This window comes from Plecotus auritus (assembly GCF_963455305.1).
Source record: "Plecotus auritus genome assembly, chromosome: 8".
Taxonomy (NCBI): Eukaryota; Metazoa; Chordata; class Mammalia; order Chiroptera; family Vespertilionidae; genus Plecotus; species Plecotus auritus.
In genome coordinates this window covers 127,526,368-127,540,143 of record NC_137782.1, presented here as the reverse complement: position 1 = coordinate 127,540,143, position 13,776 = coordinate 127,526,368, and the positions used below count along the sequence as shown (strand labels likewise).

At 49.4% G+C, this 13,776-nt stretch overlaps 1 protein-coding gene across 6 annotated transcripts in view; it reads right to left on the bottom strand.

Moving 5' to 3' along the window:
- Positions 1 to 12,299, bottom strand: part of EVA1A (eva-1 homolog A, regulator of programmed cell death) — a 55,347-nt gene extending 43,048 nt beyond the window's left edge. For 2 of the 6 annotated variants that reach the window (XM_080685915.1, XM_080685913.1), the window contains exon 1: positions 4,641 to 4,809. The gene's annotated coding sequence lies outside the window, so the exon portion shown is untranslated. Of the gene's footprint in view, positions 1 to 1,549; positions 1,652 to 4,536; positions 4,885 to 12,128 lie in introns of those variants that run through there. The other 4 variants (XM_080685912.1, XM_080685914.1, XM_080685910.1 and 1 more) reach the window with 4 other exon arrangements.
- Between the last annotated feature and the right edge of the window lie 1,477 nt (positions 12,300 to 13,776).

Here is a 13,776-nt window from a genome sequence, read left to right as displayed (position 1 = left end):
GGTTCGCGAGCTGCCGTTTGCCGCTCTGTTGACTAATGAGTTTGCCGACCACTGGTCTAGAGCAAATGCCCCTTACAGCACCAAACAGGATTTCACACAGAGTCAAACCATGAAGGTCCGTTTCACAGGGAATAGTCCAAGACCTAACAGGGTGCGGTATCTCTCCTAGAACCAGACACACAAGCAGAAACCAGCTTCATTAAGAACCTGGTCAGTGAAGTGGTGCTTCCCAAGACGGCAGCCAACAAAGTGTGACATCAGAGGCCTGGAAGCCCGGCACCAGGCCTGACATGCCCTGCTGGGCTAGTTTATCTTCTGGACCAGGCCATAAAAGCCTCCCTGAAAATGCAAGTGATGCCCAAAGATCTTGGGTCTGACTTTTCGTCCAGGCATTAGCACCCCAGAGAAGGGCAATTTGTTTCTCAGATCAGGCAGCTGGTGACTCGGGAGATCAGGATAATGCCAACAGGCAGTAAGAGTCTCCATCTGAAGGGAAAAGGCATGGGGGGTGGAGAGGGAGGGAGGGTCTGAAAGTTCTCTGATGTGTTGATGGGCAGGGAAGTCTGACCCTGTCCACCCTCAAAAGCAGCCTTGCTAGAGTATTTCTGCAACCCCGAACAAAACCAAAAGGCCTTGCATGCACCAGGGACCTTCATCCCACTGAAGTTTGGGGGGTAATCTGCCAAAAAAAGCAAATTCGGGGGATCACAGCTGTGCAGAGCAGCTGTGGAGGAAGCCAGAATACTCAGAGGTGCAGGTAGTTTGGCAAGGCAGTCTGGCCTCCCGAGCAAATGGCCAAGGCACCAGCAACGAGGCCCTCATCTCTCAAAGCCCAGGGCTGCATTCAATGAAATAAAAGATTCCAAAGTGGTGAAGTGATCAGCCATAACCTAGTATCCGGTGTCACACACCACTCACACAGCGGGTCAGTGACTGGTTCAAACCCCATATGGGTCATTAAATCTTCTTAACAAGGTTTACCTTTAATATATACATGTTCCTCGTAATACTTGGAGAGAAGGCGTACTCTGCACCTGATCAAGTATAAGGTAGGAGACCCAGCTGGTGGCATTCACCCACCCATCCCACTTTCGCTGATTGATGTCACCAATATTTATGTGCTAGGTGCACACTGCAGGGGGCACGTGCTTGGAAAGGACAAGGCTGGAGTCGGGTGGTTCCTGCCCCAACTTTGCACCTCTCTCCTCCACGCAGCTATGTTGACTCCACACCCCAGCTCCAAAGGGTTAATGCTCTTCTGACCCTGACCAGGCAAACTTAAGGCTCCATTTAGCATCAAGTTCATTGGTGCTGGCCTGGCACTGTGACAGGGAACTGACCCTAATGTTCTGTTCCTCTGTGGCTGAGGGCAGGGTAAGGAGGAGAGGAAAGGAACAGGGATTGTAAAAAAATAATGCCACAGTGTTAGATCCCAAGGACGGCGTAGGTGAAAAGCCCAGTGGATTTCAGCTCTTAGTCATGCACATAACTCTCAGCTCACGTTTATTGAGCACTTACTATGTGCAGAGCATTGGGTTATACCCTTTACCTGCATAGTGTGAAGAGATGTCTGTGTGAATCCTGGCCCTGCCCCTCATTCACTGTGTGACTTTGGCCAAACTGCTTAGCCTCTGTGCCTCCATTTCTTTGTCTGCAAAATAGGGTAATAACAGTACTAACTTTCGAGCGTTGTTATGAGGATTAAATGAGTAAAAACATAAAATGCTAAACCTGAATCATGTCCTGGCACAGAATAAGCACTCAATACTAAAATGAACAATTATTATCCCTTTAGTTAGTCACACTACTTTGCAGAGAAGGCAGGCTGTTTCTGCTTATTTTACCAATAAGGCTTTGAGAGACTGAGTCAACTTGCTCAAGGCCGCAGAGTTAATAAGTGGCAGAGCTGGGACCTGAACCCTGGCAGCCTGACTCCAAAGCCCACAATCTTAAGCACCACCGTGAGCATGGCACTGTGCTAGGTTCTAGGTACATAAAGAGCCATGGGAGATGAACTAGGGATCCCTATGCAGTGCAGTCCACACTACACGAGAGAGATATTGAAAGAAAAAAGGGGGAGGAGGGCTGGGGCTCCGGTTACAGGGAGCAACAGTCTGCAGGACCTGAAGAATGCTCCACCCACAAGGGGGCTTGAGTTCTAGCCCCAAGAATAATGAGAAATTTGCCAGCCAAGGAGGAAGGGAATTCCAAAAACTTAGGACCTAGAATAGCAGAAGAATTGTGAGTTGGGCCCTAGCTGGTTTGGCTCAGTGAATAGAGCGTCAGCCTACGGACTGAAGGGTCCTAGGTTTGATTCCGGCCAAGGGCACATGCCCGGGTTGCGGGCTCGATCCCCAGTAGGGGGCTTACAGGAGGCAGCCAATCAATGATTCTCCCTCATCGTTGATGTTTCTCTCTCTCTCCCTCTCCCTTCCTCTCTGAAATCAATAAAAATATATATATTTTAAAAAAGAATAGTGAATTGGGTGGTATGGTAGGGCATTCACATACGGCATAAAGTTAGGCTGGGAAGGTAAGTGGAGGCCGGTCATGAACAGCCATGTGTGCCAACATCAGAGGTTAGATTTCATCTGTGAGACAGTGATTCATCAACTTTATTATGGACAGGATCTACCTTTGTAAAACAGGTGTAGATTCCTACCCCTGCTGTTAGCTCCGGGGGAGGAGGGGCAACAAGGGTCTTAAGGGACTGTAGTAGCAAGGCCTGCTGGGGTTTTAACAACAGAATTCTTGCCCAGGAATGAAGGGAGATTGGGGACAGAAGCTCATATAATTGTCCAAACTGGAACAGATAAGAGGATGAGAGCTGGAAATAATAGCGCTCTTCATGAACTGCTACATGATATCAGGGTTTCTCAACCTCAGCACTATTAACATTTGGGACTGATCATTCTTTGTGCGCGGGGTGTGGGGGTGGGAGGGGGGTAGAGGCTGTCCTGTGCATCCCAGGAAATTTAGCAGCATCCCTGGCCTCTGCCCACCAGATGAAGAGCATCCTCCCCCACTTACACGTAGACAGCCAAAAATGTCTCCAGACATTGCCAGATGTCACTTGGGATGCGAAAGCAAAACGCTTGCTGAGAACCACTGCTTTAAATCCTCCCATTCCTATTTTACAGATGAGGAAATTCAGCCACAGGAAGGCCACAGCCAGGATTTAAACGCTGGTGGTCTGGCTCCAGGGCCCACACTCTTAGCCACCTAGCTTGACTGCCTGTCAGGGAGGGAGAGACCAATCCAGCCTTCTGAAGCAGAATTACAGATTTGGTGACAGACTGGATGAGGAGAAGAGGATGGAAGAGTGAGGTTCAAAGGTGAAATCTCAGTGCTGGCCACTGAACTGGGAGAATAGTAGGTACTAAATACCTTTTTCAAGATTTGAATAGAATCAAGATGTATTGGCTCAAAAAGGAAAAAACTTGGTCGTGCCCCGCCTCCCTCCCCTCCCGGTAGAAGCCAGCAGGACGTGGTGGGTTCCTGCTCAGACTGGAGAGAGGAGACCTCTGTAGGACTGGGTGTGAATATGTTCTACAAACCAGCTGGTACCCAAATCCTGGCTGGGCCCCTTCCCAGCTGTGTGGCTCTGGCCCTGGACTCCTTAGTTAACCGCTCTGCGTCTCACTTTGCCCTTTGCAAAACAGGAATGCAAATTCCTACTCTTAGACTTGATGTGAGAACTCAGGGACTTAGAAGCAAAATGCCAAGCTTCACACGATGTGGTTGCCCACCCCCCTCGCCTTAGGGAACCATGCTTATTACCTCCACGGCCCGGTGAACGTCTGTATCCAGTACTCCTCTCCACCCCCACCCCACCCCACCCCGCAACGCAACAGCCCCAACCCAATCATTGTGAACCTCAGAGCGGCAGGGAGCCGACTGCACCTCTCTCCACCAGCAGAGCGTCCCCCCAGGGCTTTAGGCGGCGCCCACAGCCTATTCACTCCCCAATCTGCTCTGATTGCGGTGTTCTGGGAGTTGCTAAAAGCGCGTGGAGAGCTGGGTGCCTCCGAAAGGAGCCAGATAACTGAGTTCAACGTGAGCCACGGACATTTCAGGCAGGTCCGCACCCGGCAGGCGCGGTTCAAAGCCAGTCACCCCCGCTGGCCGGCCAGCCCAGTCGCTACCCCCGGAGACCGAGGGCAGAGAGGCGCCGAGATTTGGAAAGCACCTACCCCGAAGCCAGGCTGCAAAGGCAGTGAGCTGAGAGTTATTGGGTCAGAAAGAAAGAAAAAGAAAAGGAGAAAAAAAAAAAAAAGCAGGGGGCGGGGGAAGCAACAGGAAAGTAGAAGGAAGAGGAGGCAAAAAGAAAGCGCTGGGAAGCAGAGTTCGCGGGGTGGGGTGGGGTGGGGGGGAGGTGTACCCAGCCTCCAACACCTGGGCAAGGATGGGGACAAAGCTGCGGCTTCAGGTCAGACGTGCTCGGGGCGTTTCCGCAGAGGGGGCGCTTGGGAGTCGCGGGGGGCTGGGGATGCGGGGCGTCCCAGCGCCCCAGGCGCGCTCTTGGGCGCCGCTTACCTTCGCCAGGGCCGCCCGCACGCACTTCCGGGGGCTGCGCGCGGGGGGCGCGGGGCCGTGCCGGGGGACCGGCAGCGGGTCCCCCAGGGAAGAGCGGGACTAACCGGTGCCTGGGGCTTGGGCCGGCGCTGGCGCCTGGGAAAGAAATCCCAATGGAGGAGCCGCGGGGGACTGCGCGGAGACTGGGGTCCCGCCCTCGGCGCTCGCCGGCGATCGTGCCGAGTCCCGCAGACGCCGGAGGAGCCCGAGTCAGTGGGAGGAAAAGGTTGTCTCATTTCCTTCGGTCTCCCCACTCCTCCGCCCCCTCTGCTCCGGACCTGCCCTCCCTCTCCCCCGCCCCCTTCCCCTAGCCTGCGGCCCGTGTGGGCGCTGGGAAGACGCGAAACCTGAACGGCTGCAGCGTGCGGCGCCTCCCTCCCCGCCAAGTTAGTTCACGCTCCCAGCCTCCTGCCCGCCTCCCCGCGCTTCCGACAGTCCCCAGGGCCCCGAAAGTTGCCGGTCGGCAGTGCCCCCTGTCTGGGTGCTCTGGTCTTTCCCCGCTGGGATGAGCCCAGATTGAAAAGCAGACCTCTCAGCGCCTGTCAGCATCCTTCCTCTGATGCCTGTGCCGCTGCCTGCTTTGAGCCTGTATTAAACCACTCTACCCAGACAGGAAATAAATACTTACTTTGTTAAATTTGATCAACTTTTTTTTTTCCCAGTGGGGAGTTTAAAACCTGATGTATAATCTCTAAGGAGTGTTCATTTTGATTGGAAGGAGAGCAGCTGAGGTCTTTGGCCTTGCTCATTCGAGTGGGGTTTTGAGTATTGAATGAGTATTGAAAGCCTAATAGGCCCTGAGCTGGGCAGAGATGACCCAGAAGGGAATATCGTTCCTAAAATCGTCATAGGTGGTTAGTACAGACAGAGAGTAAGTCCAAGGGTGCTGTGGTCTGTTAAGAGATAGGTCGAGAACTGGAAGAACTTTCTGTGGAGTAAAGACAGCCTGGGCAGAGGCAAGAAGGCATGAGAAAGCCCCATGGGGAGGCAGTCCAGCAGAGAACCCAGCCAGGATGGGAAGTGATGGTGGGCAAAGAGGGAAGAGGATGTTGAATCAGTCCGTCAAGAGAGGATAGAGCAGCAGGGAGCAGTAGGGTAGCATTGATAAGACCTAGTGACCAAGACCCTAGAGGCTCATGGTGACAGTGGGTTACCAGAAGCCCAGAGCATCTCTGGAGCTGCTACTCCACGTGTGGTCCTGGGACTGGCAATATTGACATCAACTGGGAGTGTTAGATACGGGGACTCTCCAGCTCCACTTGTTTAATGAGTCAGAACCTTCATTGTAACAAATCCCCAAGGATTCAAAAGTTCATTAGCACTTTGGAACCACTGCTCTTTACACCACTGACTATGTATTAATGACTGCATATTAGAAACACCTGGAGAGATTTAAAAACCAATACAAGGCCCCTGCTCCACCCCCACAAATGCGTATTTAATTGGTCTGGGATGGGGCTACAACATCAGTATTTTGTAAATGCTTTCCAGATGACCTAATATAGTCAGAGTGGAGAACCACTGTTCTAGACTTATTCAAAGAACACCTGTGTGTGGGTGAAAATACAATGACAAGTTGTAGCCCTAATACAGAGGCAACCGTCACCTGGAAAGGGCCTCTGTTTAGGATACCAGATTCTAGCTTCAGATGGCCACTAAATTACTGTCTGAACTTGGACCAGTACTCCCTTATCAGGCCTCAGTTTCCTTATCTATAAAATACACATCTGACTAACTTTACACTCTACCTCCTGGGGTACAAGGTGCCATCAGAGCTTCCCTGACTCCCCAGCTTTATCAGCAACCAAGGAAGCGGTGGTGTTGAGAGGAGGGTTTTCCTGGTGTAGCATTGTGTGTACCTGCCATGTACACAGCCATGCATGAACACCAGAGATCAAAGGATTGTGTGCCAAGCACAGGGCCACACACATAATTGGTGCTCAATAAATGTGTACTAAATGAATGAATAAATAAATAGGGCACAAATGCCAGGAGGTGGCATAGACTTTCTGTGAACTGGCCCCAATCCAGAGCCTATGCATTTGCCCCCTAAGCCAGAGGAAGGATATTTGGAAGCACTGTGACCCATAAATCTAGTTTGGACTTAAAACTACTGCATTATGAACTGCTAACACTTGTTGAATTCTTAGCACATACCAGTCATTGTATGTACTAATTTGTATGTACTCATCGTATATAATAAAAGCCTAATATGCAAATTGCCACACACACACCCCCGCCCCTGACCAGGAGTTTGACCACTCACTATGACGTATGCTGACCACCAAGGGGCGGCCTGGAACAAGGCAGGTGTTGGCAATGTGGAGCTGGCAGCAGGCGGCAGTGGAGGTGCTGCCAGCCCCAGCGGCTGCGGGTTGGGGGGTGGAGGGGGGCATGGGGCTGCCACCCGGATCCCAGGTACTGAGGGAGCTGGGCGGGGGCCGATGACTCAGGCAAAGGGGGGCGTGCGGGGGGCCGGGGGCCCAGGTGCTGCCCAGGGCCCAGAGGTCAGCTAGGACCTGCCCTTCCACACCAGACGCTCACACTTCAATTGCCGGCCAGGCCTCGGGACCGCACCCGTGCATGAATTTCATGCACCGGGCCTCCAGTTTCATTATAGTGATGAAGGTACTGTTGAACCCTTGCACTCCAACTGGCTTAAAGAACCACAGAGATAGAGCATGTGAACTGCCATCTAGAGCAGCCTCTGCCTCTTGTGCAACTGGACACAGGTGGCCGGAGAGCCCCACTGGAGCGTCTTACAGGTCATTCTCTAGAGCATGCATCCTTGAAGGAAGGGTTATAGAATGACTATTCCAGGGCCCTCCAGAAACAGATGCTCCCAGAAGCTATCTGGGAACCCATGGGTCACGGAAAAGCCTTGGAAAGGGACTCCTCAAAGCTACCCACTTCAGGGGTGCATGTGTGTGTGTAGCTACATGAGCGTGCACATACTGCCTTTTAACCAGAGCCTCTCAGGTGCCAAACCCCAGGCCTTTTCAGATATATTTCTTTTCATCCTCACAGCATCCTGACAGGTTAAGCATCCTTGTTTTCTTACTTTATAAATAAACTGAGACATCATGAAATGAAGATCTGTTTGTCGCTGCAACCCCAGTTTCGTGTGTCCGAGACACCATAGGCAACCTGCACATTACACTTAATCCTTACCTGGGGAGTGTTTTGAAATAACACGTTGGGCTCCAGACCAGATCCGTTGAATCAGAATCTCCAGAGGTGGGGCTTTTTTCTTTTTTTTTTCTTTTTTTTATCGTCTGCAGGTAATTACAACATGCAGTGAGGTTTGAGCACTGCTTCTATAGGAAATGCAGAGACAGAGCCTAGGTCCTAACAAAAGGAGCTCATTCTAGTAGTGATCTCCATAAGTCACCAGAAAAAGTAAAATGTCAAAATCACTCCCTGGCCCAAAGCATCTTAAGACAATGCCAGACTGAGGAAAATTCTTGGACTTATCTCAACCTTGAGTGAGGTCATCCCCACATGGTCAAGGGTAGGAATTCTCGTTCCATCTCCAGAAAGTACAAATGATTGAAACCAGAATTCTTGCCCCTTCTCCTATGGCACTGCTATTTACAAGAAGCCTTCAAACAGTCAGAGCTTATGAATTCCAGAAGTGGCCAATGATCTCCAGGAGCAAGACAGCCATGTGAACCGAATAATGAAGGACCAAGGAAAGTGCCTCATGGCCCAACGAGAGGCTAATGGATGTGCAGACAGAGACCAATGTGTCACCATTAGTTATGTCACTTCAGGAAAATCAGGAGGCCAGGATTTAAATGTTTTGCCCTACGGTCATTTCATATTTGTTCACCTTAGCAAAAGTAAGCTTGAAAAGAAAACAGGTACTTGTTTAAAATATTAGAGAAGCAGGACCATTTCTCTCTCCCTTCCTTCCTTCCTTCCTTCCTTCCTTCCTTCCTTCCTTTCTTCCTTCCTTCCTCCTTCCTTCCTTCCCTCCTTCCCTCCTTCCCTCCTTCCCTCCTTCCCTCCCTCCCTCCCTCCCTCCCTCCCTTCCTTCCTTCTTTCCTTCCTTCCTTCCTTCCTTCCTTCCTCCTTCCTTCCTTCCCTCCTTCCCTCCTTCCTTCCTCCTTCCTTCCTTCCCTCCTTCCCTCCTTCCTTCCCTCCCTCCCTCCCTCCCTCCCTCCCTCCCTCCCTCCCTCCCTCCCTCCCTTCCTTCCTTCCTTCCTTCCTTCCTTCCTTTCTTTCTTTCACTTTAACCCACTGTTTCACTTTTGCCATTTCATTCCCTGGCCAAGTAATGGGATTTCTGTTAAGGTCCATGGATAGATGTTAACCAGGCGGCATTTAAATTCATTCATTCCATAACAGCCTGCTGAAATGAAACTGGCCATTTGATAGTCTTAGCCACTAACACCTCCTAGACACCAAAGGTCGAAGAAGACAGCACTGCACATGTACAGTCCAACTTTTTACAAGGTCTAATGGATGCCTTTAATCACCAAATAAATCAGTGTTGACGGTTGTGCCCCTTGAAGTTCTAGTTTCCAGATGTCGACCACTAAATTATAAAATCCATGTTCACCAGGCCTTCTGTTCCTTTTCAGAGAGCGATGTCTTTCCTGAACTGAGGTATATGAGGGGATGCTGGGAACACCATGTCACTTGTTTCAATGAAATTTTAATAGGAATAAAAATCCCAGAGAATGTAAGTGCACAGCCGAGTCCCCACAGTGTTCTAATCACCTCCCCGACTTTTCTTAAAATGTTGTGTGCCCAGAAGGAATGAGATAATGAGGAACAAGCATCAGTTAAGCATGTCTTCAATCTACTTGGAAGTGGAAGCTTATCTCTCATTGAGTTATTTCCTCATGGCCCCAGTCGGTAGTCCAGAGACCTAAATACTCTTGGCTAAACCACTTTATCTTGCTCGGGGGTAATAGAGTAGAAATCAAAATATTTCTCTAGCCAGTTGCTGCTGCCCAGTACAACGTTACCTCTGATTAATGACAGGTTTTAAATCAAAACACACTCCCCAGTTAAACTATAAACATAGCTGAGTGTAAATTTTGCTTCTTTTCCCCCCTTCATGTTCCACAGGGAGATTTTCATGCCCAGGCTGACACCTCCTCTACTTTTTCATCTTGGCCAACAAGGTTAAATAAGCATAAACGTCACTTTAATAAATCATCCACACAAAACACTCCGTTATAACCAACAGGAAGCCACTGTAAAAATGAGAGGTTTCAATCATAAAAAAATGAGGCAATGGAACAATAAAACATGCCCAGTGAAACGGCGAAGAGTTGATCTTTAAGAAAATGCATGTTAGATCCCTACCAACACACGTATGACCCTAAATAGCTGTCTGTTAGATAAACATGTCTCCTTTTATATTGAAAATACTATTGATTCTCATAAAATTGAGACACCCATGACCCATTAAAAACTCTACATCATAGGTAGCAAACTATGAAAAGTCACATTTTTAGAGGAATAAGGAATACTAGCAACCATGATTAAGTATAAACTTTGAATTAAAGCCGCTCCACCTAACAGCATAACTGAGCCCTGTTCTGAGGCTGCCTGCAGCCCTTCCAGCTTCCTCAGAGACTTCTTTCCTGTAACTGTGGAAGGTGTGAGCTTGAGAAATTAATCGAGTGGTTTGTTCCGAAAGATAAATGGGCAAACGCAGGACAGAAGACAAAACATACCAAACTATTCATTTCCTTGAAGGGTGTGCACTGACTAGAACAGATGGTTGTGGCAGGCGGTGGAACGTCTGAAAACCCCACAGAGCACCCACTTCTCAGATTCATAAATTTCATGGTAGCAAGTTCTGGAACACGGTGTCCTTATGCACAGGTGTGTTAGACCTGATCGAGCCAAGTGCACGGCACTCTGTTCATTACCCCAGCGCCCGAATTGGAGTGATTTCCATTTGCCACCAGCAACCACTCAGCCCTCTGTGTCTGGACACAGCGATGGAGTTTGAGATCTACTTAGTTGGTTTTGTGTGTGTGTGTGTGTGTGTGTGTGTGTGTGTGTGTTTAATCCTCACCTGAAGATAATGTTTTTATTCGTTTAGAGAGAGAGAGGGAGAGAGAGAGAGAGAGAAAAAAAAAAAAAAAACTACTGATGTGAGAAAAAATGGATCAGTTGCCTCCCGCACAGGCCCCTGACCAGGAATCAAACCCGCAACCTAAGTATGTGCCCTGATGAGGAATAGAACACACAACCTTTTGGTGCAAGGGACGATGCTCCAACCAACTGAGCCACTCAGCCAGGCTGCTTTCTTTGGTGGCGGGGGTGGGGAGGTGGGGGGGAGGGAAGGGGAGGAGGGAAAAAACAAGGGGCATATACTTTGGATGTGAACAAGGAGTCTAAGAGTATGGTCCTAATCAGAGAATGTCGTAAATGAAAGTCTGATTCATTTGCTTCACCAATAGGTTCACACTGGGAATCCTTTAAGTTAGCTATTAAAGTATTTATAATATGATGCTTTGGGTTTGTTTTTAATGGTTTACTATACTTCTCAGAAGCAGAGGGTTTACTTTGCAGTAGTCTTCCCTTATCTGTAGTTTCACTCGAGGTTTTATTTACCCGTGGCCAACCGCGGTCCAAAATATTAAATGGAAAATTCCAGAAATAAACACTGTGTAAGTTTTAAACTGTGTGCTGTACTGAGTAGCATGCTGAAATCTCACCCAGCCCCACTGCTGCTCACCCAGGATGTGACTTGCCTGGCATATCCAGGCTGTATATGCTTACCTGCCCATTAGCCACTTAGTAGCCATCTAGGTTTTCCAGTTGACTGTCTCAATATCACAGTGCTTGGGTTCCAGTGACCCTTATGTTACTTAACAATAGCCCCAAGGTGCAAGAGCAGTGATGCTGGCAATTCAGATATGCAAAAGAAAAGCCTTAAGGTCTTCCTTCAGTAAAAAGGTCCCTACTAGTATAGTGCAATAGGATCTTTTGAGAGAGAGAGAAAGACCACATTCACATAACTTTTATTAAAGCATATTGTTATAACTGTTCTATTTTATTATTGTTGTTGTTAATCCTGGACTGTGCCTAATTTATAAATTAAACTTTATCATGGCTTTGTATATATAGGAAAAAACAGTATATACAGGTTAGGTACTCTCTGCGGTCTCAGACATCTACTGAGGTCTTGGAACATATCCCCCGTGGATAAGGGGGACGATTATAATGAGATGTACAGAGTGACAGAGCTTCCACACAGATGTGTGACCTCAGACTCCCCAGCCCGGGCCACGGGGAAGTTTGGTCAGGTCAGGGGTCTTCTCTGTGCCTCAGGCCCCTGCTTGCTGGGCCTTTCTTCCTCCATCCACTTCCTCATCCCTTGTCTTTGATCTTCCCGCTGCCTCCTTCCCCTCAACCTTGAACTTGCCCAAACCTGCCCCATCATTTAAAACACATTAACTAATTGCTATTAAATAGGTCTTCCACGTTTTCCATCTTTATTTCTCTTCATAACCAAACCTCAAACAAACAGGTGTATTTATTATCAACCACTTTCTTAACGTCCATTCAGTCATTCAACTTACTGTAGTCTGGTTTCTGTTGCCAACCCTCCAAGGAAACAGCCCTCATTAAAGTCCCAAATCGCTTCCCAATGTCGAAATCCAGCGGCTGCCCCGGCACTGGTGTCGGTGACCTCTGGCAGCGTTTTCATTGCTAGCCTGTGGCGGTGACCTCTGGCAGTGCTTTTCCTTGCTGGCCTCTTCCCTGTTCCCAGGCTCTCCTCTCTTCACAGTGCACTTCCCCACTTCCCCGCCCACCGCTGGGATCACTCCTCCTCTGTGACCTCCCATAAGTGACTTTGCTTCATAGCAAAGGCATCTGTTCACATCACTGAAACTTCAGGGGTCAGCCACTCTCTCACATGATGAAGTCTAGACTCCTGTGCATGGGTGCACAGCCCTTCTCCTTGGCCCCTCCTGCCTCCCCCACCCATCCAGTAACAACCTGTTTTACGCGTCGAGTATCCATCTCTTCCCAGTCTCCCAAACATGCCAGGCTATTTCATGCTTCTGTTCCTCTGTACAGAATGTTCTCGACTCCACTCCCATCCTCCCCTGAAGAATGTTCTCAGCTCCACCCCCATCCTCCTCCAGCTCATCTTTTAAGACTCAGAACAAAGGTGAGCAGTTCTGGAAGCCTTCCCTGTCCCCAGACAGAGGCGGTGCTCCCTGTGTGTCCCTGGCATCTGTGGCATGTCTTCACTTTGAGATCTGCACTGTGTCACCTCACCTGAATCTGAGTCCTGTGAGGGTAGTAGGTGCTCGTTTATCTGTTTCGAATTTGGTAGAGTATGCAGCACTTAGTAGGTGCTACTATCTGATTAGCAAGAAACCTCACACTTCTTGTATTTCTCTAAATTGAATTGGATTTGCCCTGAGCTCTGTACTCTCGCCCTTGAAATTTAATCTGTCATTATTGGGGCACGCCTCCTCCCCAGGGTCACAGGGAGGTCTCTGGTGACTTGTGCCAAATACAGCATGCAAAGAGGGCTCTCCGGACTCTGTCTACACCGGCACCTCCTCCGGGCTTCAGTCCAAGCCGGCCTGGAACCAGGAGGCAGGTTCTTCTGAGGCCTGAGCCTTGGGATCCCCCCACTCCCCACCAACTCCCCGCCCCCCCCCCCCCCCCACACACACACAGGATTTTTAAGGCCACAGCTCTTAATTAGTCATTTCTACCCCACCCCACTCCTGCCCCGGTTATGGGTGTTGTGGGTCAGGTGCCCATACCTCATGAATACCCCCAGGGATCCTGCTCTTTCTTTCCTTCTCAGGGACTCAGTCTTCGGTCAGGCTGCGCACCCTCAGAAACCCACAGCCCCTTTCCTGCCACTCCCTCAGTGAGTATAGGCAGCAAAGACAAAAGCAGGAGGAAGTATGTCTTCTCCTACTAGAAAGTCTGTTTTCAGCTCTGCAACAGCACAAAGACCCCAAAGACAAGGGCACACCAGAGTCTTACCACCTTCTTGAGGCCGAGGCGGGAAGGATACCTGTTGGGAAGAGAACAAGACACAAAAGAATATCTCAGGAAGCTATTCTGCCCCAGAACCTTCAATGAATTTGTTCAGTTATTTAATAAAAGCTGAAATGTCCATGAAAAAAAATGAATGCAATTGCTCTCCCCAAGAGAGACACCTCCTCCTGGCAGGACTCCACACTCAACTGCAGCCTT